General features: G+C 36.8%; 1 long non-coding RNA gene across 1 annotated transcript; it reads right to left on the reverse strand.

Moving 5' to 3' along the window:
* Positions 1-630: 630 nt before the first annotated feature.
* LOC107598926 (uncharacterized) lies at positions 631-23,358 on the reverse strand. Its single transcript, XR_001610611.1, has 3 exons — positions 23,274-23,358; positions 784-944; positions 631-713 (listed from the first exon to the last, which is right to left on the reverse strand). It is a non-coding gene; the product is annotated as an uncharacterized lncRNA (long non-coding RNA).
* Between the last annotated feature and the right edge of the window lie 758 nt (positions 23,359-24,116).

A 24,116-nucleotide genomic window follows, 5' to 3' on the forward strand; every position in this document is an offset into this window, starting at 1 on the left:
ATTATCAGCTGGTATAGGCCAGAATTTAAATATCACTGCATCCCTAAATTCAAACCAAGAACCACATGACAAGGCATGTTTGTCATCAATACCTAAGGTTTCCTATCAAACAATTACCAGCCAAACTCTGTTCCTATCCCTTAACCAACTCTAAACCCTGTAGGAACAGACTGTATTGAGCAGCTAATAAAACTTAAAAGTTCAAGTTTGAGGTTTTCCCTCATCATCTTCACTTATGCGGTTAAACCTGCTTTAAAGCAAAACGAGGCCCTGTAACACAACATTAGAGCATCTTTCTCTGTAAGTCTCTGCACGCGGGTCCTTACGCAGTCTTCAATCCAGTTGCCATGGCAGCAGCAGCTGTATCCACTGAGAGGTAAGGAAGCTGGCACCCCCCAATAACACGAGCCCCCTCCCTCTGGTGACCCGCTGCTGAACCAGGGCTGAGAGCAGAGGTCGATGGCTCGGAGCGGCCGTATGACAGTGAGGGATGATGGCGAATGAGAAGAGGGAGTAGAGGCATACAGATGGGGAAGAGAGGAAAAAAACGAGAGACTAGAGCAAATTTAATTACTATCAATGGAGGGATCTTCAAAAAACAAATCGACTGCCAATTTTTCTGTGGGCTGTGTGAAATTAAGGTACCATACAAAATGGATGGAGCTCTGCCGCTGGCTTTTTATCCTCCAGTGAAATTAAAAATGCCTCTTGCCCTGAGCAGAGAGATGAACAGATTACTTCCATGTGTCATTTTACACCTGCACTTGATATTGTTTGTCTCACATGCACAGATGTGCATTGAAGCGCTCATCAGACGCGGTCCGAGTGTGTTCATCAGTAAGATGCGGGCAGAGATGTCAAGTGAGTTGACCTTTGACCACCCTTGCCAGAGGTCAAGCAGTTTAAGTCAGTGTCCTACATATAGCATTACATGTTCTTCTCACCTGGAAAATCAAAGAAACGTCTGAGAGCATTGGCACTGACAGATTAAGTTACTAATAAATGCTCAAACATATAAGACAGACAATCAAAAATATCTCAGAATTAGTTTTAAACCGAGTTTACTTTGTTAATCACTTTTGCTCTTCTGACCGATTGAATTGCAACAAAAGGTAATAATAAAATGTGAAGGTGTAGGGTGAAATAAAATATGTGATACAAGACTGAATAAACAGAACAGAACTATTAAAATGACAAAACCAGAATAGATCAATTATGCCTTTAAAGAGATGCAGTAATTAAAATAAGATCACTGTTCTTAAACATTATTGTTTTTGTTGTTTATGATTTATTGCTAATTATTGATTTACATTTTAATTCTGAAATGTTTTTAACGGACCATAGTCAGGCTACACAACATATTTAATTTGACACAAACAAAAAGGATGTACAAAAATACAGTCTGTTAAATTAACACTTTGTTAAAGCATTGTCTCTTCAATTTAACAAGGTAAATAAATTATGTATTTTTAACCTATGTATTAAATATGGCATTTTTTTATATATTGTTTTTATATTGTCCTGGCATTGGTAATTAAAAATTATTAAAAATAAAAAATAAAAAAATCAGTAAAACTAGTTAATTAGTTACATCATTAATGCGCCTTCCCCGAACTGGTATTAGCGACATCCTCAAGATTAATGATTTTTCTCTAAATTCTGTAAAAACTAAAGATTAAAGGATATGATTTTTATAAGGGTTATATCTTAAACTAAGAAGAAACTGAGACTGTCACTGCTAATATTTACTTTAATATATTTAATATGTTAATGAGGTTGCTTGATCACTTAATGACATTGGATTTATCATTAAAAAAGGCTATTCATTTGCCTTTTTTATATTGTGTGAGAAGTCAAATTTCAAATACAGCTTCTCACAATAAATCTGGCACCTCTCTCTTAGATTTCCTGTTTTGGAAAGTTGTGTAAGCTTAATAGTAGATAATTTTTCCTTTTGCTGTTTGAACAAAAGGAAACACTGCTTTACCTCAGTTTACCCTGCTATTCTTTACTGTTTTGTTCCAAACAAAAGTGAAAATGGTCTTAATGTCCTAGGTCACGTCTAATTTTCATAATTTATGTTTTATAGTTTTTTTGTCGACTGGAAAAAAAACATTGTACTGTACAACCCATTAAACAGCCTACAGCCTCATTTTTATGTCGAATTAAATATGATGTTGAACTAAGGTCCGTTGTAATATTTTCATTAGGGTTGCAAAAAGGTGGAAAATTTTCAGTAAATTTTGGAAATATTCCAGAAATTTTGGAAACTTTACAGGATATTTTGGAATATTCCAAGGGATTTTTTTTTGGAAAGTTTCCGTAAATTTACTGGAAATTTTCCACCCCTTTACAACCCTAATTTTCATCAGTGGTTTTCTGACATGTCAAGAAACTACATGAAGCATATAAATGCGCGATGTCTCGGGTAAATACAACTATGATAATTTTATAAAAACACGTTCACAGATAACCACATTGAGTGCATTAATGAAACCCTTGTCTGCATATCATTTATTGCATCTATTAATTTGAATTATAAACCTGTATCTGCAGATTATTAAATTATCATCACAGACAGTTCTCATCAGCATTCAGGTACAGGACAGCCCTTCGAAAACCTGACTGAGGCAAACAGCTCCCTCTGCTGGTCATTAACTTGCACTTCACCTTGAACACTGACAGACAGAGTGATCTATACTCAAATTCAATGCATTCTGTTTTAACCTCATCAAAGCAAAATCAATTTTTTTTAAAAACAAAAGGCTTGCACTGATGTAGCCTGGTGCGTGTAGTAGCAGATGCTAGCCATGCTGAGATTGTTTGTTTGTGTGGCACGTGCTGTCTGTCTGCTGTAGCGTGGTGCCCAAGCATTCTTTTTCATTTGCTTGTTTTCCAGATGTCGTGTCCTCCACATCACCCCGTCCTCATCCTGCTCGGCTACCCCTCCCTCCCTCCCTCCCTCTGCCTGCAGCAGCGTCAGAGACCCTAACCACATCAGGCGAGATAGCAGATTGGAAGTACAAGAGCGATCCATCCATCAAAAGAGAGAGTTGGGAAGGAAGGGAAGGCAGGGGGCATGCAAGAGAGAAAGCAAGAGAGGAAGTAAAAGAGAAAGATAATCAGATGGATTTCAGCTAAACTGCAGATTATTAGCACTATGCGTCTAACATGTCTAGACCCCATTTCAATGTGTTATTCCTTACTGAGCCAATAAACTAGGGCTAAACAGAAATGCAGACCTGATATATGACTGCTGTTATGGCAACCTCAGTGCATGCGGTGACATCATCAGCGGACTGACTTTTCTAAACTCAGAAATACAATACACAATGAACACATTCAAAGCAAAGAACTCTTGGCCAACAATCACAACCAATATTCATGCAAATAACCCTTTTGTTCTTGTTATGATAAGACATGCCCACATATTGAGACATGAGCCATCTAGTAGGGGTGTGCACCATTCGGAAATGTATCGAAAATTAAATTCACAAATTTTAATTGCATTTGAAGTGAGGTAACAAAAAGGATGCACACCTGCAATTCAAATTTAAATGTAAGGAAGTAGAAATCAAATGAAAAGTAATTTGAAGAAAACCACATAACCGTAATTTGAACTAGAAAATAAAAGGTCGGTCGGTCGGACGGAATAGAAAGATAGATAAACAGACAGACAGAGAAATAGAAAGACAGATAAACACAGACAGACAGACAGAACACAAAACAAGGACGGACGGACGGACGGACAGACAGACAGACAGACAGATAGACCGACAGACAGACAGACAGACAGATAGACAGACAGACAGATAGACAGACAGACAGATACATAGATAGATAGACAGACAGACAGACAGATAGACCGACAGACAGACAGACAGACAGACAGACAGACAGAGAAATATAAAGATAGATAAACAGACAGACAGACAGAAATAGAACGATATATAAACAGACAGACAGACAGACAGAAATAGAACGATATATAAAAACAAACAGACAGACAGACAGAGAAATAGAACGATATATAGACAGACAGACAGACAGATGGATAGATAGATAGACCGACAGACAGACAAATATAAAGATAGATAAACAGACAGACAGACAGACAGAGAAATAGAACAATATATAAACAGACAGACAGACAGATGGATAGATAGATAGACCGACAGACAGACAAATATAAAGATAGATAAACAGACAGACAGACAGGCAGGCAGAGAAATAGAACGATATATAGACAGACAGACAGGCAGACAGACAGAGAAATAGAACGATATACAGGTGCATCTCAATAAATTAGAATGTCGTGGAAAAGTTCATTTATTTCAGTAATTCAACTCAAATTGTGAAACTCGTGTATTAAATAAATTCAATGCACACAGACTGAAGTAGTTTAAGTCTTTGGTTCTTTTAATTGTGATGATTTTGGCTCACATTTAACAAAAACCCACCAATTCACACAGACAGACAGACGGACAGAGAAATAGAACAATATATAAACAGACAGACAGACAGTCAGACAGACAGACAGACAGAGAAATAGAAAGATAGATAAACACAGACAGACAGAACACAAAACAAGGACAGACGGACACACAGACAGACAGACAGACAGACAGATAGACAGATAGACAGATAGATAGATAGATAGACAGAGAAATAGAAAGATAGATAAACACAGACAGACACAACACAAAACAAGGACGGACGGACAGACGGACAGAAAGACCGACCGACCGCAACAGACAGACAGACAGACAGACAGACAGCCCGCAAACATTCATGTACCACGTAGGTTGAATCCAAACAGATTATCAGAGCAGATCAGTCATTTTAAAACTTTCTGTGAGACGGAATTTCACAAACAGTGTGAGGGATTAGGATTGTTACCGCGTCTTCTCCCGCGCTCTCAAAATACCAATATCCACGTTGAGTTTGCTCTGCAAGCTGCAATACAAGACAAGCGCGCGTTTCTGGCAGTTGACGGAACTATCACCTGCACGTAATTTTAAGTCATGCCAATTTAAACATTCAAGCTATTTGAACCCATATACTCGCGCACTCATTGAGAGGTCTTCAATGCGCTCTCCAAAGCGCGCACAGCCGCCTCTCAAACAGCTCGCGACTCTCGAGTTACTGCATATTTGAATAAAATAATTTCCTTATTGACCGGCTATTTTATTTTATTTATCCATGGCACATGTTATCCAATTACTTGTTTGCATTATTTAGGCCTTATTTTATTTTAATTTTAAGGCAATTGATTTTTTTGGTAACACTTTACAAAGCAAATTCATCTTCCTGTGGGGTGCGAATGATACACGGATTGTGCGGCCAATTCAATTCACAGCCAATTCTTCAACTCTGAATTCATCTAGTCTGGTGGGTTCGCTCACACGTCGTGTTTGCGTAAACACCTGTTGCAGCAGGGCAGACGCGCAGACAAGGAGAGGACCTGAGGGACAGCTGTCTCGTCTGGCCTGCAGCGGGTAGTGGCTATATGATGGATTGCACTAAGTTAAAACAGGTGTCCCATGGGAGATCTTCACAGGGCGGTGTTCGCTCCATTCTCCTTAGGCTACCCATGATTCATGCAGCAAGGCAGAGAGATGCTCCGTAATGGGAAGCATACTGCATGTTTCGGTATGCATGGCATGTGCAAATAGTTTGGGTCATACTTGGGTTGCCCTGCCACTACCTCAGTTCTCAGCAGCTCTTCATCGCTGTGATATAACGCTTCACTTCCCCTGTATCTCTGGCACAACTGCGCTGCATCTGTGTATCACAGCTCTCGCCTCCCCTTCATTCTTAATGTGTTTGTGGCTCTCTCTCTTTCTCTCTCCAACACGCTCTCTATCTCCATTTCTAATTCCCTCACTCGATCTCTTCCACCTTCTCTTTCCCCACTGATGAATCACCTTCCCCTCCCGTTGAACTCGACTGAATCCGAGGGAAGCAGTAAAGTAGCATCGATCAGCCTCACAAGCCACAGCAGAGACACGGAAACAACAAACCGCGCTCCCGGCTGTGCACCAGCGCTCACACGTGCGTGTTTCTGCGTGTCTCGCACACTCGTGAGTGTGTGTTTTTACCAGGCGCAGGGGAATACGAAAGGTCGCAAATCTCTTTGGGCCCAGTGTGTGATTTGCATGTTGTATGCAAATGGATGCGTCATTACATGACTAGTCCGGTCATATCAGTGCACTGGTACACACTACACAGAAGAAAAGGTGCACGTTCGTGTCCACATGTGCAGAATATGTGCATTCAGCACATAAGGGAATCATAAATCAGTTCACATTCTTTTGGCCTATAAAAACTAGAACAGGGGAAAAAAGCATATGGCTGAATTGCTGCACTTGCAAAACACATGAAAGGTGCATCATCATTTAAACTATATAGAAATGTATTACTCAATCAGTAATGTAGGTAGAAGTGAGAAAAATACACCTTTTGTAAAGCTAAAAGGCTAGTCTTTAAATATTGAAAGCAGTGGTCAACCGTAATATTTGCACTGACACAAAATATGCATTATATATATATATATATATATATATTATATAAACTTAAAAATAAAAATGTAAATAAATAATACAATTATTTCATATATATTCCATATTTTCATTTAAAATAACAGCTGGAAATTATACTGCTCTGATGCAGCATGACAGCTACATTCATAAACACTTTTGTTGGAAATCGATGGCATATGGTGCAAAACATTGCTGATTTGTTAGTCATTTTCAACCCCGTCTTAAAGATGTTTCCAAGACATCTTCAATCAGTCAATCTTGCAATTATGTAAATAATGTTATATTGTCAACATTTAAATAAGCAGAATTCAAAACAATACTTTATTATGTTGTTTCATGTTTTAATGCAGTGAGGAGCATCCGGTTATCTTGGAAATTAAATGTAATTCACATTTTAATTAAAATAACTATTGGCATTACGAACTGACGGGTCGAGAAAAAGATGTTTAAAATTGATGTTAATTGCAGTTCATTAATCATACTGGAAATAGAAGGTCAAGTCAAGGCAAATGTAGTAGGTCATCTAGTATTCCCTGCATACAGGACATTCACATACTGTGCACACTATACACACTGTATACTGCTGGAAGAGTAGATATAGTAAGCTATATTGAATGTAAACAGCATGTGCATGGATTTCAGCATGGTGAAAGAGTACACTACCACAACGCTCTTTCCATTGCTGCAATATATTATGCATACAGTACATAGATACACACTGTCAGTATGCACAGAATACTCATAAAACCTACCATGTTTCTCTAAATAAACAGCATTTAATGTGTGGAATACTGTATTCCACAATGCAATGCACATCCATCTCCAATGCAGGAAGTAGCCTAATATGAGCTGTGATTTTGATCTTTTTCTTGATTCATCATTTGAGCAGACTCAAATATCCAAATCATTTCAAATGCAATAAACAAAAAATAAAAAAAGATTAAAAACAACCAAAATTAATTAAAGTTTAAATAAATAAATAAAAAGAGAGCTTATTGCATGGAATATTGCATCCCACATAGCAACGAACGTTCATCTCCAGTGTGATGAACAAACTGAAAGTAGACTAATATCAGACTAATGTGCATTCAGCGAGATGAGGTTATGGGACAACAAAATATTAGAACCATTTAGCATAGAAAACAACACGTAATAACATTTACAAGATCAAAGAACATAGCGAGAACACAGCTCTGTCTTGAAAATCCTCTCGGACCGGCCCTGGACCTGCGGGCCATCCTTATTTTTAAGCCCTAAAAAAAAGTGTCACATTTTCAAAGCTGAAGCAGAACGTGAACACATCAGGTTGAGGGCATAAAATGCCTCTTAAATGTAACTAATTGCCACAACCTTTCTCCTGACCTCATTCTTGCACATAATGAATCACTATGTGGCAATGAAGAAACCCTTGACCATAAATAAGTGGACTAACAGGAAACAAATGTATCAACAACACAGCCAGAGGCCTGGCATTTCACTGACATGACTTCTATTTCCCTTCTCCATTAGGGCACGACCGCTCTGTCTCGGACGGGTGGCGTTCTCCCTCTCACCTCTCTTGTTTTGTTCCTAATGTACTGGCAAAGGTAGACTCCATTAGTCCCTGCATGCACCAAACACATTTATGTCTCCCCTCTCATTTCCTCCTTTTCATTGCACCATGATACATCAGCATGCTCATAGCAGTGTGGAGGGGGGAAAAAAGTCTTGTGAACTTGGTAGTTGCTTGTTGAGGGTGAGTGCCACCTTGTGGCCAGTCGGTGTCGGGAAGCCGGGATCACAAGACAGCCCCTGTCATTGTCTGCTGTTCAAAGAGCCCCTCAAGAAATAGATAAAACAAACAGATGCGTTTTATCAAGAGACAAAATCGCAGAAGCCAGATAAGCGCCCTGGAGAGGAATCTAAAAACTCTGTTGCATTCCTCCCATTTCCTGAATCTCTTCTCAGTAGAAGCTCCGAGTCATCAGCGATGTGTGCAAATGAAGGAAACTGTTTGTTTTCATTTGTGCATGCCATCATAGGTGTGAGTGAGCGTGCTCATTATTGCCAATTCCTGTAGGCCTACTTTTAGAAAACAACCTCTGCGTGCTTGTACAGGGAATTATGCTTGCATGAGTCGCGGGGGCGACAGGGGGACATTGACTGATCATGTCAGACGGTGGAATTGCAGGTTGCTGCGTCCCTCCTGTCACCAGGCTCATCTGTCTGGGAGGTGGCTATACCTGCAAGGCACCACACGCTCCTCCTCCTGCTGAGGGATCACACAGGAACGGCTGCCAGATGAAGCCGCCCGGTCTTGCTCACCTGCTCCCCGGCCGCGACTCCGTGTGTTTTTCAGTCATTATAGTCATGCCGTGATGAAGCGAGGAGAAGCCGCAGAAACCAGAGGAGGTATTTGTCAGCTATGTGTGAGGTCAACATGCGAGTTGCAACAAAAGTGAAATTGGCAATGTCTACAGAAACTTCAGTGGTGGCCTTGAAAGACAGTGCGAATACTCACTACTAGCATACTGGGAATACATGCTTGTTTAATGCATGGGGAAGCATCAAGTTTTCTTGGAAATGAAATATTATCCGCGTTTTTAATCCAACTTTGTGTAAAAATGCTGCAACTCTTGGCATTACAATTAAATAAGTCATGGGATAAAAAAAAAGTAAGACCTAGCAGTTCATTCATCATACTGGAAATAAAGGCAAGTCAAGGCAAATGTAACTGGACGTCTTCGTAATTTATATTTAAAAAAATGCACATACTGTGCACAGTATGCACACTGCATACTTCAGAACAGTATTTATAGTGTGTTATGCTATATTAAGCGTGTGTGTGCATGCATTTCTGCACAGGCTATGTTCGGAATACCTTACTACTTACAATTGCTGTATTATGTAGTATGAATGCTGTGCACAGTATACTAGTTCTTATCAATGCATAGAATACCCATAACTGTACTACATTTATATAAAAAGCAGTATAAAACAGAACGCATAGAATTCTGTATTTCACAATGCAATGCACTTGACTTGACCTTCCATCTCAAGTGTGACTGATGAACTGGAAGTAGCCTAATATGAGCTGTGATCTCTAGACTCATTTGATTGGACTGGCAAATCTTCAGACATTTTATACAACAATGGGATCAAATTAATTATAAAAAAATATATATTCAAAATAAATTAAACTAAAATTAAACCAAATAACCAGACTGAATTTATCATGAAATGAAAACAGATAAATGAATGAATAAATGAATAGAATATAAATTAAACTGAAATTAGTCTAAATAACCAAACTGAATTAAACATATAATGTACTGACAGATAAATAAATAAATAAATATTACCAAAATAAATTAAACAAATTAAATTAAACTAAATTACCAAACTGGAATAAACATGCAATGTATTGATAGGCAATCAAATTGATTTCCAAAATAAATTAAACTAAAGAACCAAGTTGAATTAACCATGTAATGTGCATAAATAAATAAACATTTAAGCATGCATGTATGTTGAGGTCAAGTGACATGGGAAGTCGTGGCCTAATGGTTAGAGTCGGATTCGTAACCCAAAGGTTGCGGGTTCGAGTCTCGTACCGGCAGGGATTGTAGGTGGGGGGAGTGAATGTACAGCACTCTCTCCCACCTTCAATACCACGACTGAGGTACCCTTGAGCAAGGCACCGAACCCCCAACTGCTCCCCGGGCGCCGCAGCATAAATGGCTGCCCACTGCTCACTGGGTGTGTGTTCACGGTGTGTGTGTTCACTGCTGTGTGTGTGCACTTAGGATGGGATAAATGCAGAGCACTAATTCCGAGTATGGGTCACCATACTTGGCCACATTTCACATAAGAAAAAATAAATAAAAATAGTGGGGTCATGTAACAACGTTATTTATAACAATTTATCATTTATAACTTATATATATTATTTGCCCACTAAATATTTTCACAGTATAGTATACAGTACAGTATTCAATCGGTAGTAATTTAGTTCTCCATTCTGAAAACAGTCACAGTAACATTCACAGGCAATCACTCTTCTGACTATCTATCGCCCCCTGCAGGTAAATAGTGACTGACAGCTCTCTCTAGTCAGTACCAATAGTAGCGGCTACATTTGTAATTCTTTGCCTTACAATGCCACAACCACATCTGATCCAATACATCAGAAGATTTCAGACCATTAATCTCAAAGTCTTCCACACCACCACAACCATCCCTTCTGCAAATCCAATCTAATTCAAAGCAAGTCACAACTCCAGGAGATTACGACCATTACATTTTAAGTGTCGAAATTGGCAGAGAACTGAATGCTCAGTGTGGCCCAGCCCCCACTGCCAGCGCTCCGGCGGGTTTGCGGATGCTTTATGGTGGGCAATTCAGCTGCAGCTGCTATCTGCACCATCTCAGGAATGACCGCGCTTGGAATCAAGTGCAATAAAGCAGACTGGAAGAGGAGGGGGTGGGGGGAGGAACAGAAAGAGGAAACAAAAGAGAGCTAGTTCGTCTGGACGACCATTTAGGGGGAAAGAAGGGGGAGTGGGTCACTGCCCTCGCTTTTTTACCCAAACAGCAAAGAGAGAATGCCACACACATTCACACAAACCTCCGAGCAAAAGGCTCACACCGCGAGCCATTGGAGGTTTGCTGTTTGTTTTCACAGGAGTTTCTAAGAAGGGCACAGACCTACCTTTTCCACTTGCTCACATTGTACATACAAACTTTAGTCTAACACGGCCTCTCACAGATCTCTCTCCATCGGGCCTAGTGGTCTGGGCCTCAGGAAATCCCCTCCAAAAGGAGAGCGCGCTGTAATTTATGTCTCCTACCCTAAAAATAGTGCTTTATAACCCGCGTCAAATAAGAGCAAATGGGAGCGCGAGGATGAGCTACTGAAACACAGAGTTAGAAAAAAAAGCGTGCAAGCGTGTGAATATATGAATCAGAAATAAGTCACATTAATGTCTCATCAGGTTTAGAATTTTTACATTGCTTCAAAAACTACAATAGTAAAGTCACATATCTATTTTAGCTTTTATTTTTTGCTACTAACTGTTGTTTGGATATTATTATTAATAACTTCTCCTTTTCAGACCATTAATCAATATATACTTGGTAAATATGAAGTTTCTTCAGAACTGGATGTGACTTAAAGGGATGTTGTCTGAGTATGAGAGTTATTAACTTTATAATTAGGATGGTTCCCACCAGTTTGACCCATTAATGACAGGGTAATAAATTATTCATACTGATTTCAAGGCACACTATGCTTTAGGACTGTAATGAAAACAAAACAGAGTGTTTCAGGTCAGTAAAAAACTGTCACGATCTTTTTGGGCTAGTGCTATGTACATTCAGTGTACATGTATTTTTATGTCTTGTAAACCTAAAATGTTTGGCTATCAAAGATAAGGTTGTCAAAATGGTAAGAATGGCTTAGCATGAAAATAGGATAAAAATGACAAACCAATCAGTAATGTTTTGACATATAAGCCATTACTTTGCAGCTTTCACTGCAAATTTTTTTTGTAAAGAAAACTTAGCATTTGTTTAAAAAATATTTTTTTATTTTAAATAGTAAAACGTTAAAATGAATATCAAATTTTAAATATAAAGAGCAAAAATAAACAACTTTAATAATAAAATATAAAATTATTCATGCATGTATTATGCAAAAATATACATTCACCGTTCAAATGTTTTTTTAACATAAATAAATATTTTTATTCAGCAAGAATGCATTATATGAACCAAAAATGACAGTAAAGACATTTATAATGCAACAAAAAAAATTATATTTAAAAGAAATGCTTTTTTAAAATTTGTATCCAAAGAATGCTTAAAAAAAACAGTTTCCACAAAAATACTAAGCAGCGCAACTGTTTTCAACATCGATAAGAAGCAACTTTTTTTAAAGCACTAAATCAGCATATTAGAATGATTCCTGAAGGTTCAAGTGATCATCAGATTTGCCATCACAGGAATTAATTACATTTTAAAATATATTAAAATAGAAAATTGTAATAATATTGAAATAAATGCAATCTTGGTGAGCATAAGAGACTTGTTTTAAAAACATTAAATAATTTTACTGACTCCAACAATGATCCTTTAAACTGTAGCGTATAATATTAAAATTATAAACGTATTCTAAAATAGAAGAAATTTACATGTGCCAGGTCCAATGACAACATTTGCAGGACCAATAGAAATTTGGACTACTGGACCAAGAGGGCAAATGGAAAAATCCTTACTGTTGAGCCCTGTGCTGGTGTCTCTCATTTCAGACAAAAACAGCCTGCAAGCGCATGTGTATATGTCAAATGAAAATGCACATTGGGAATCATAAATCTGCGGGTGTGAGATCGTCAGAGACACATGAGACAGACCTGTGCCATGTTTAGACTGCGTCCAGATGTACCCGCCTGCAGCTGAGGAGGTCCGGCACTGCCTCGTCCCGCCCCACCTGTCTCCTCCCTCGCCCCGCAAAGAGCCGGACACTTAACCACTTACCAAACAATACCTCTGAGCTCTGCCTGACACAAGAGACACGCCGTACCTGCAGGCAAGACGAGGACAATGACAAGCAACCACAAAGACTCCCATCGCAACACGTTAGACTCACACTAACAATGGTAACAAATACTGTTACTTCGAATACTACGTTCTCTTTTATGTAATATAAGAGTAGGACATTGCTATCGACGCAAGAACATCTAGTGTTAGCACATGGGATTATTTCTCACTGACGTGCTTGTCCCGATTCTGTGCTACTCAAAGAATGAATGGAGGGTGGATCGTAAACACCCACAGGTATAAAATCAACACGTCTCCCAGAAGCGCTCACATCCAGGCTCTCTAAGTGCTCTGAGTGGGTTTAGTGTTTCAATGACTCATTCTCAGTGTGTTTCAACATCCTCTTCGGTATCACAGACCGATTCATCAGCTCAGCTCCATTCACTGGGTCAAATGCAGGTGCATTGAGACTAAAGGAAAATATTCACTTTTGAAGCATTATAAAACATGGCTACAACTTTACTTGGCATTGTTTTGTTTTTTTACCACTTTTAATTGAGGATTGAAGTTTGTTTAAATGCAAAACTCTATACTTTATATTAATTAAAATATATGTAACAGAAATATAAATATGACAAAGCATGTTTAAAAATAAGGATGCACTGATATTAAAATTCCGGTAAGCCAAAAATTTACTTCATGATATGGCCAATAATCATATTAAAATTCTATACTATTTTGTATAATTAAAAAATAAAACGGTAACAATTAAAACCAGCCATTTTAAATGCTACAATTGAATTAAGCCTTACAACATTATACAGTACAGTATGAAAAATCAATATATTTTTTTTAATTTGTTATTAAATTATTTGTGTTTTTAAATTGAACAGTAATATACAAAAAAATGAAGGAAAATGAGCATTCACAATTAAATAAAATAAAGCTAAATTAAGTTAAAAAAAATTAATTAAAGGGATAGTTCACCCAAGAATGAAAATGTGATGTTTATCTGCTTACCCCCAGGGCATCCAAGATGTAGGTGACTTTGTTTCTTCAGTAGAACACATATGATGATTTTTAACTTTAACCGTTGCAGTCTATCAGTCGTATAATGCATGGCAATGGTAACAAAATCTATGAGAGTAAAAAAAAACATGCACAGACAAATCCAAATTAAACCCTGCGGCTCGTGACGACACATTGATGTCCTAAGACACGAAACGATCGGTTTGTGCCAGAAACCCAACAGTATTTATATCATTTTTTACCTCTAATACACCACTATGTCCAACTGTCTTTGAGCGCGCGCACTGCATCCGGTGCGTGAGGTGTATACGCGCTCTGGCGTAGTACACAAATTAACCAAAATAATTAGCTAACAAACCAGTTTTTTTCCAGTTCTATGGCCTGTTTCATTTACTTTCAATTACACTACCATTCAAAAATATGGGGTAGGTACAATTTTGTAGGCTAACGTTTTTGAAATAAGACTCTTGCTCATCAAGTCTGCATTTATTTGATCAAACACAGTCAAATCATTAATATTGTGAAATTTAAAACAACTTTTCTATTTGAGTATAGTTTAAAATGTAATGTATTCAGTCTTCAGTGTCACGTGATTTCCTTCAGAAATCATTCTAAAATGCTCATTTTGTGCTCAAGAAACATGTATTACAATTATTTCTTGTTATAGTTGTGCCACTTAATATTTTTTGTGGAAACCATGATTTATTCAGGATTCTTTGATGAGCAGAAATAATTTATTTGAAATAGAAATGCTATGTTATAAATGTCACTTTTGATTAAGTGAAAGCATCCTTGCTGAATAAAAGAATTTACAAAAAAAAAATCTTACTGACCACAAACTTTTAAATGAAAGTGCATGAAAAAGAAAAATCAAGGTACATCCATCAATGTTGTACAATAGTGCAGAATATAAACTACTTAAAGAACAAAAATTGATGACAGATACAATTCGCTTCAGCTTGCCTGCAATAAAAAGTGTATCTCTTACTACGAGAGGGTTTATTAGCTACATATTTCAATAAAATGATATTAAACTCATAAAAGAAATAACAGCAAGCTCCGTCCATGCTGGTGGCCTCCGTCTGAGGCTCGAGTGGAGTTTAGCAGAACCTCCGGTATACACAAAAACAGAGAGGCGCACGCATGTAAACACGTGTGCAGACCCCAGTGCACAAATGTGGCACGCACGCTCTGATTTACAGCGGAGTAAACCATTTAAGCTGCACGTCTCGCTCTAACACCTAAACACCTGACAGCCCTCTCATAAATAAGGTTAGCCAGAGCCTCCTGTGTAATTTACACCAACACTATCTCTTAAACTAACATGTAACAGGTTCATCTGCCATATTTCAGCACCACAGGCTGAGAAACCGCCCGGGAAAGATGAATGAGTTGGATGGGCATTAAGAGAGAGGGAGAGAGAGAGTGCAAGTACAAATGTGCAGTTGTGACGGGTTGGGGCGCATGAACTTCAAAAGCCTACAGCGGATCTGTTTTGGATGTGGAGGCCATGTTGGCTGTGTTCAGGCCCGGCGCAGGCTTAGCTTACGTTCCTGTGAAAGCGCTCCAGGCCTGAGGCGCAGCCGCAATAACGGCTGACAGCAACATCAAGGCCTCACATCTCCCATCATAAATCCTCCTGCCCTCATTCTTCTTCTCTCATGCGGTGAAATGCATCTTTGTCCCATAAGGATGATTTATTTAGGAGAAATCTATAAGGTGCACCAGTCGCTTCACAGCACGGGGCTCTGTGCACAAGAGAAAGGGAGAAAACCAGACCCCCAAATCATGGAAAAGCCTGTCTGCAATTTCCACAAGCAAACCTAGTTATGTGGAGAATTAACATGATCCATCTCTCAGAATAAAAACATCTGAATTTGAAAACAACAGCATAGTGTGTGACAAACTACCACTGACCGTAATAAAACGGAAGCTGACTGTAATAAAAAGGGAAGTGAACATGCTGAAATTGACACTGGATAAATTATGCCTCCTACAGGGTGAATTTAAAACTGCAGTATACAAACGCATTAAAAGGACCAGAGAGACTTTTAAACATTTTTATAGGCTATACAAGCTTATATTTCCCTCAGCTCTGGGACTGTGGCAAAGTCAAAGAATACTGGATTTATTTTTTAAAGTAAAAAAAAGAGGTGTTTTTTAAATTCAATTCAACTAAAATTATTGGAGGATGTTTTACAAGATATTTCAGTTTTTCCCATATAAAATGTCATGTTTAATTCAATGTGTCACTTGCTTTTTACTTGTAATTGTTTGTGAAAAAATACCTTATCAAAAAAATATTATCGTTAAAAATGGGATCTCTCAAAGTATAAGAACCTTTCCTATTTGTCAATTTAAAATATTAATAAAAAAAACTCATAATATTGGATCTCCTTTAAAGTATGAGAAGCTTCCTGGATCTTTCTGTCAGTTAAAAATATTTTCGAAAATTGATTAAAAAAATATAGGATCTCCTCTAAAGTATGAGATGCTCTCTGAATATTTCTGTCAATTAAAAAAAAAAGTATGTATAAACAGAATTTCATTTTTTTTAATTAACTTGCACCAAAAAAGTATCTTATAATATGAGAGTTTCTGACAAAATGAATGATGATATATGTAATGGTAATTACTGAGTTTTTTTTTTGTTTTTTTTTGGATGACTGTTGTGGGACAAAATATGCGAATACAATCTTAAAACACCAAAAAAGAACTTAAAATACCAGATTTTCTGGCCAAGTACCATAGCCTACATGTGACGGTAATTGTAATTAATGAAAATAATAATAAAAAATAATAAAAAAGCTTTGTCAATTTTTTTCTTTCTTTTTTTATTACTATTATGGGAGTTTCTGCCACAATGTTATAGCTGTTTGTGAAATTTACAAGCACTTTGTGAGTGAAAATTGTTTCTGCACCCTTTTTTTTCAGTGAGTCTCAGTTCCTCATAACATGCTCTGATAGTCAGCTTCAAGCTCACCAGACTCTGACGAAGCACAGCGGCCATACACACCTTTGATTTGCACACTGCATGTTAATTCCAGCATTTTATTGCCAATTGGAAATTTAGCAGCATCAGAAATAAGCACAAATGTCAGTGCTGGAAATGTAAATTAATGGAGGTGGTTGCTAAGTAATGAATGGCAAATTATTAATTCAATACGAAGCGAGATATTACCTGGTAATTATTGTTTAGCTATAAATTTTCTGTTACTTACAGTCTGTGTATATCTGGGGCAGTTTGATGCACCTGTTCATGTATGAAGGAATGAAATCGAGACGTGTCTCTAAACGCTCTGCCTGTCATCTGTCAGAAATCTAGCGTATGATGACTGGTAACCTGCCTTGTGGTTGGAAAACTGTTTTTGTGAGAACTGTACTGTAGGTAGTAACACAACACAACACATTAAATACCAGCTTCAAATGGTAAATCAAAGAAATATTTTTACTGTCAAAATATCAGTTACATTTAAAAATATATATTACAGGATCTCTGTCAAAGTGTAGGAAACTTTCTGAATCTTTCACTCAAATTATTTAATAAAAATAATAATAATATGGGATCTTATAAATAATAATATGGGAGTATAAAAAGCGATTGAGTCTTTCTGCCAATTTCAAGTATTTAAACAAATATATAAAAAAAATATGGGATCTCTTTCAAAGTATAATAATTTTTCTGAATCTTTGTCAATTTAAAATAATTAAAATTGGCTGTTCATGTATGAAGGAATGAAATCGAGACGTGTCTCTAAACGCTCTGCCTGTCATCTGTCAGAAATCTAGCGTATGATGACTGGTAACCTGCCTTGTGGTTGGAAAACTGTTTTTGTGAGAACTGTACTGTAGGTAACACAACACAACACATTAAATACCAGCTTCAAATGGTAAATCAAAGAAATATTTTTACTGTCAAAATATCAGTTACATTTAAAAATATATATTACAGGATCTCTGTCAAAGTGTAGGAAACTTTCTGAATCTTTCACTCAAATTATTTAATAAAAATAATAATAATATGGGATCTTATAAATAATAATATGGGAGTATAAAAAGCGATTGAGTCTTTCTGCCAATTTCAAGTATTTAAACAAATATATAAAAAAAATATGGGATCTCTTTCAAAGTATAATAATTTTTCTGAATCTTTGTCAATTTAAAATAATTAAAATTGTTTTTTAAATGTTCTTAATTTTTCTGTCATTTTAAAAATAGATAAATAATAATATGTATATGTATATGTATATCTCCTTCGAAATATACATTTATTTATTTTTTAATTTTGTGGGACAATCTGTGTGTATACTAATTTATATTTAAAATTAATAAAATCTAATAAAAAACTAATTAAATTTTTTTTTTATTATTAAATAAAATAAAAAAAATGTAATATTTCTTTTTTTGATTGCTCTTGTTACTAACTACATGCACCAAAAATACTGTATTCTCATGAAAGTAAAACACATTAGGTTCCAGTTTCTCATCATTAGACACTTCCACTATTCCCCAATTCAGTAAAGATGAAGAGTGCCATGACTGGATCAACTCCAGCAAGCTCAAAACCACAAGACCATCTTGAATGTCTACAGAAAACTCTCTGCAGCACAAAGCAAAACAGCAGGCCTCATCACTGGGGTCTCAGTTCTGAGAAGCAGAGACTTGGACCTAATATTGTCCAGTTCGATCCAAAATGTCCACCATCTGTAACAGCTGGATGTCAGCCGGTTAAGAGTGAGAACATTTGGAGAGGCTCCATCAAAAACAGGGCCTGAAATTCGGGTTTGAACGAGATTCAAAGATCACAAATTGGGCCCTACTTTTCCAGTGTTATCATGCAGATTGACTAAACATATCATCTCGTAGATGCCAAGACAACACACGTTATTCCCAGACAGAGCATCTGGCTGATTGCGGACCTTCAATCCAGCATCAACAAGCAAAGCAAACCCACAACTTGGGGGGGAAATGTTCGGCATCTTCCTCTCAAAGGCAAACAAAACCTGTGGCTTGAAACATTTTGAGAGTAGGTGAGCTATGCTACTTGGTTGGAAGAAAGAGACATTTTTTAACCTACGTGACATTGGAAAACACTGGAGAGGCTCCATCAAAAACAGGGCCTGAAATTCGGGTTTGAACGAGATTCAAAGATCACAAATTGGGCCCTACTTTGCCAGTGTTATCATGCAGATTGACTAAACATATCATCTCGTAGATGCCAAGACAACACACGTTATTCCCAGACAGAGCATCTGGCTGATTGCGGACCTTCAATCCAGCATCAACAAGCAAAGCAAACCCACAACTTGGGGGGGAAATGTTCGGCATCTTCCTCTCAAAGGCAAACAAAACCTGTGGCTTGAAACATTTTGAGAGTAGGTGAGCTATGCTACTTGGTTGGAAGAAAGAGACATTTTTTAACCTACGTGACATTGGAAAACACGCGAGTGCTGAAAACACAGACGCACAGCCAAAGAAAATGATGACTTCGCTGTTCAGCTTCAAAATCCGTGATTTATTAGACTCACCTAAGCCTCTGCAAATTTGAAGAGAAATGGCATTTTGATCCCATGCACCACAATAAGAAAAAGAGATGGAAGTAAGAGATTAAAATGACTAGTTATGCTGCTGAATACTGTTTCAGCCATAGGTCAAGTAATTATTTGTTCAAGAAAATAAAAGACTAATTTATTACTCAGCAGGCTTACATTTACAAAATGTCTGAAATTGATTTTGATGTTCCCCACTTTTTACCTGGAATAAGGAAAATGTCTAATATTTTTGTAAATTAATTCTTTTAATGCTTAAATCACAAAGATGCAATTTCGGCTACAGTTTAAATAGCATAAATGGGAATCTTTGAATTTTTACTTTAGAAAATTAGAATTAACCAACATACTATACAGCAAAATCATTGCCTTTTGCAAACTTAAATCCAGCACAATGTTATTTTAGTATCACTGATACACGATTATACATTTTATTAATATTTTGAACATTAATAAATGAATGTATAATTGTTATATTTTGTTCATAAAATACCATTTTAGCAATTTTGTTTGTATATTTTTTAATAGTATTTTTGTAATAAATGAAGATGAGAAATGTTGCCTTGACAAATAACTGAAATATATATATATATATATATTTTCTGGTTTTAGGTTTAAATAATAACCCTGATCCAGCACTGTTCCATGTATATCACCTGTTTATTAAAATGCTTGTAAGTGAGCGTCCTTCTATGCGACAAAATAAAGTAAGTCTAAGTATTAAGCATCGAAAAAGCTCTTTTTTCAACTTATTCGGTTTCATTCCAAAGATTTATTAATTTTATATTTCCTGCCTAAGAGGCAAATAAAATGAGGGTGAAAATTCACAAGGTTAATGGGAATAATTCTTTCACACCATTTAATCAGCTTCAGATGCGCTTCACACTGATCTAAAAGTGCCCTCTGGTGGCCGTTTGTACCACAATACTACAACACAAGTGACCACTGCCAGAAATCATAACACCATGTTTGCTATGACAACATTTACTAAAACCAAAAGGTTTTGGTTTTTCCATTAAGATGCTGCAACACCGATCAGCAGGGAATTGCTGTTAAAGAGAGATTTGTTGAAAAACTATTTCTCTGTTTCGGTTTCCTTATGCATTTACACTTTTTTTCTATTCAAGAAGTGAGGAATGAAAGAAGACCAATGACAGGTCTTTCCAACATTCCCTAAACAAACCTTTCATTATTTACAATTTCAAAAATGTACCCATACTCCTATTATGGTTATTGCAACTACTGAATAAACATGTGCATTTTCATTTCATTTTTTAATATCTAAATTAATTCATCTATAATTGTACCCACTGTAGTCTTTTGGTTTACTATGGTTATATTTGTAAGGGTGATTTAACCATAATACAAGACAACAGCCTACTTAGTTTACTAGCATTCGCTCTTCACTAGGATGCTGCACTTCTTATGTAGCTAAATATTGCCAACACAATATATTGGTCCCTCTGGTGGCTGACAAACACCCGCTTTTTGTTATGTCTGGTTTGATCGACATTTATACCATTCCATCCTCAATCTTCACATGAATACATCTCAATACATGAGAGAATCATGTGCACAAAATTATTTTTCTTTCAACTAAAACAAAACCTTACCATAGACGCACTCTCCAATAAAATAAATAACTGACTGACAAAAAAAAAAAACTTTCAAAATGATCCTACACTCTAAAAAATTTGCTGGGTTAAATATAACCCAGCGCTGGGTTAAAAAGGGGCAAACCCAGCTATTGGGTTGTTTTGACCCAGCGGTTAGGTTCAAAACAACCCAACAGCTGGATTTGTCCCTTTTTAACCCAGCATTTTTTAGAGTGTATGTTTCAATGTATTAGCCTATTTGATGACAAATATTTTGATTTATTTTTTAATAAATTGATAAAAGAGATAATCATTTCACGGTCAGTCTACTTGTTTAATTTCATTTTTTAGAAAGTCTATTTAATAAATATCTATTCTCAGATATTAAATAAATGGATACACTCTAAAAAATGCTGGGTTAAATACAACCCAGTGCTGGGTAAAATAGGGACAAACCCAGCAATTGGGTTGTTTTGACCCAGCGGTTGGGTTACTACCCAGAAGGTTGGGTGAAACATTTAACCCAACCACTGGGTCAAAACAACCCAATTGCTGGGTTTGTCCCCATTTTACCCAGCACCGAGTTATATTTAACCCAGCATTTTTTTAGAGTGTATTATTGAATAAATGCATTTTATGTAATTGTATCACATTAAGATAAGTTTACGATTATTTTACTTACATTATAGATTCAAATAAATACATTGTGAATAAACGTTGCCAGAATTACTAACATCAAATGAAAATAGAAGCGCATTATACCCACTGTGGCTATTTACAGGAGTGAACATGCCCTTAAGTACCCAGTCTGTCTTCATTCATAAACTCATAACTCTGTATAGAGCACCGTTTGGCCTCTGTCCCATCGGTGCCAAATCTGATATAGTAACAGACGTTTGTCAGAGCTCCAATCACATTGCCAGAGGATCTTACTATTTCACATAACATTTTAGCAGTTTGTTGAAACCTTTCTTCTACAGGTTTTATCTGATGGTGAACACCACATTATCCTAAATGCAAGTCCTGCTCAGAAGGCCAGAGGGCAGTCAGTCTACAGCAGACACCACACCCCATCCACACTAACTACCAGAGCAGCTACCGGCTGAAAAATCATACAGCAGCCCCATATAGTTTCAGACACTTAATGCACACAAAAACATTTCTTAAAGTCATGTCACTGAAAAGAAAAAATGTAGGAGTTTATTTTAAAGAAAGATTCTGTAGCACAAGCACAATTTCCATTTGTCACAAAAATATAGTTGTTAAATATTAAGAAAGAAATGAAGCATTTAGGCTCCTTTCGGTTGTCTAACTAAACCCCCCTCATACTTAATGTGATAAACACTGAGATATGTGATAAATAACCTGAGATTATTTTTCTAGTACAGGGGTTTTCACATTTGGAGCCATGGAGACCACAAGGGGACGCTAGGGGGTCCGCAGTAAATATATGAGAAAAAAGGAAAAGAAAAACAATTATCAAATTTGACATTACTGCTGTTTAATTCTGGTCAGAAATCAAGAGAATCATGACTAATCATGATTAATTACTGACAACCGTGTTTAAACAGTAATATATAAAAATCAATCAATCAGAAAGTATAGCCTGTGTTTTCCTTTAAATTATTATTTATTTAGACGAGTACAGTTAGTGACAAAGCAATTCGGTGTTTATATGACTTTTTTTGTACACAGTAGGCCTATAGCGTCTTTATACATGTGCGTGTGTGTATATATATATATATATATAGCTATCTACCTTCATAGTTTCGAAAAAAGAGGATCTTCGTATTTTGGTGTCCTTTGTCAACAAAAAGTTGGGGAAACACTTGTATTAGGATACCCGTGCGAACCAGAGGCGATCTGATTTCATATATCCATTAGAAATTACCTTAATTAAGCATGATTTATTCCACTTGGATTCATATTTTGCCATCTAATACAATCGCATTTATATAATTAAAAAATAGTGCACCAAGTTATGTTCCCCACAATACAAGCACATTTGAAAAATATGTTTAAAATGATATACACTCACTCACATGAAGACGTGAAGACTGAAGAGCAAAGCTGTTTACAGGTGCGGGATTATTCCTCGTGATGACGCCATGCTGAGTCACATGACCGGCCGTGGAATCGTCTCAGTGACTCGATTCTTTGATTCCGATCGCTACAAAAGAATCAATTTACTGGTACGCCAACTCGTTCAGTGACTCTTTCTGGGGATTACATTTTTTAGCCAGTAGGTGGCAACAGGCGAGTCTTTTTGTGTTTTAAATGAGTCATTAAATCATTTACTCGAACGAGTCGATCGAAAAGAGACTGAAACCGGTGTCCGGCCTTAATAGTTTTTGTTAAAGGGGTCATATGATGCTGCTAAAAATAACATTATTTTGAGTATTTGGTGTAATGAAATGTGTTTATGCGGTTTAAGGTTAAAAAAACACATTATTTTCCACATACTGTACATTATTGTTTCTCCTCTATGCCCTGCCTTTTTGAAACACTTCAATTTTTACAAAGCTCATCGGTCTGAAAAAGCGAGGTGTGCTGTGATTGGCCAGCTATCCAGTGCGTTGTGATTGGTCGAATACCTCAAGCGTGAGACGGAAATGTTACGTCCCTTACCATATTGTGATGCCTGCGGCAACCACATGTGACGACCCCGGGCTGGACTCCGCTTTGTCCACATTGAAAGCCGATCCGGCGATCCACAGCGTGAAGTTGATGTATCACAAAATGACAGTTAGACAGATTTAAATTACCATCAGGTAATGGCGCAATATATATCAATAACACAGAAGGTTATTCATTTGAGCTTTTATGTTTATTAATTATTAATGATAAATAAACCATAAAATATATTATTTAAAAAATACAATATT

This window comes from Sinocyclocheilus grahami, unplaced genomic scaffold (genome assembly GCF_001515645.1).
Source record: "Sinocyclocheilus grahami isolate Dianchi unplaced genomic scaffold, SAMN03320097.WGS_v1.1 scaffold13.1, whole genome shotgun sequence".
NCBI classification, from domain to species: Eukaryota; Metazoa; Chordata; class Actinopteri; order Cypriniformes; family Cyprinidae; genus Sinocyclocheilus; species Sinocyclocheilus grahami.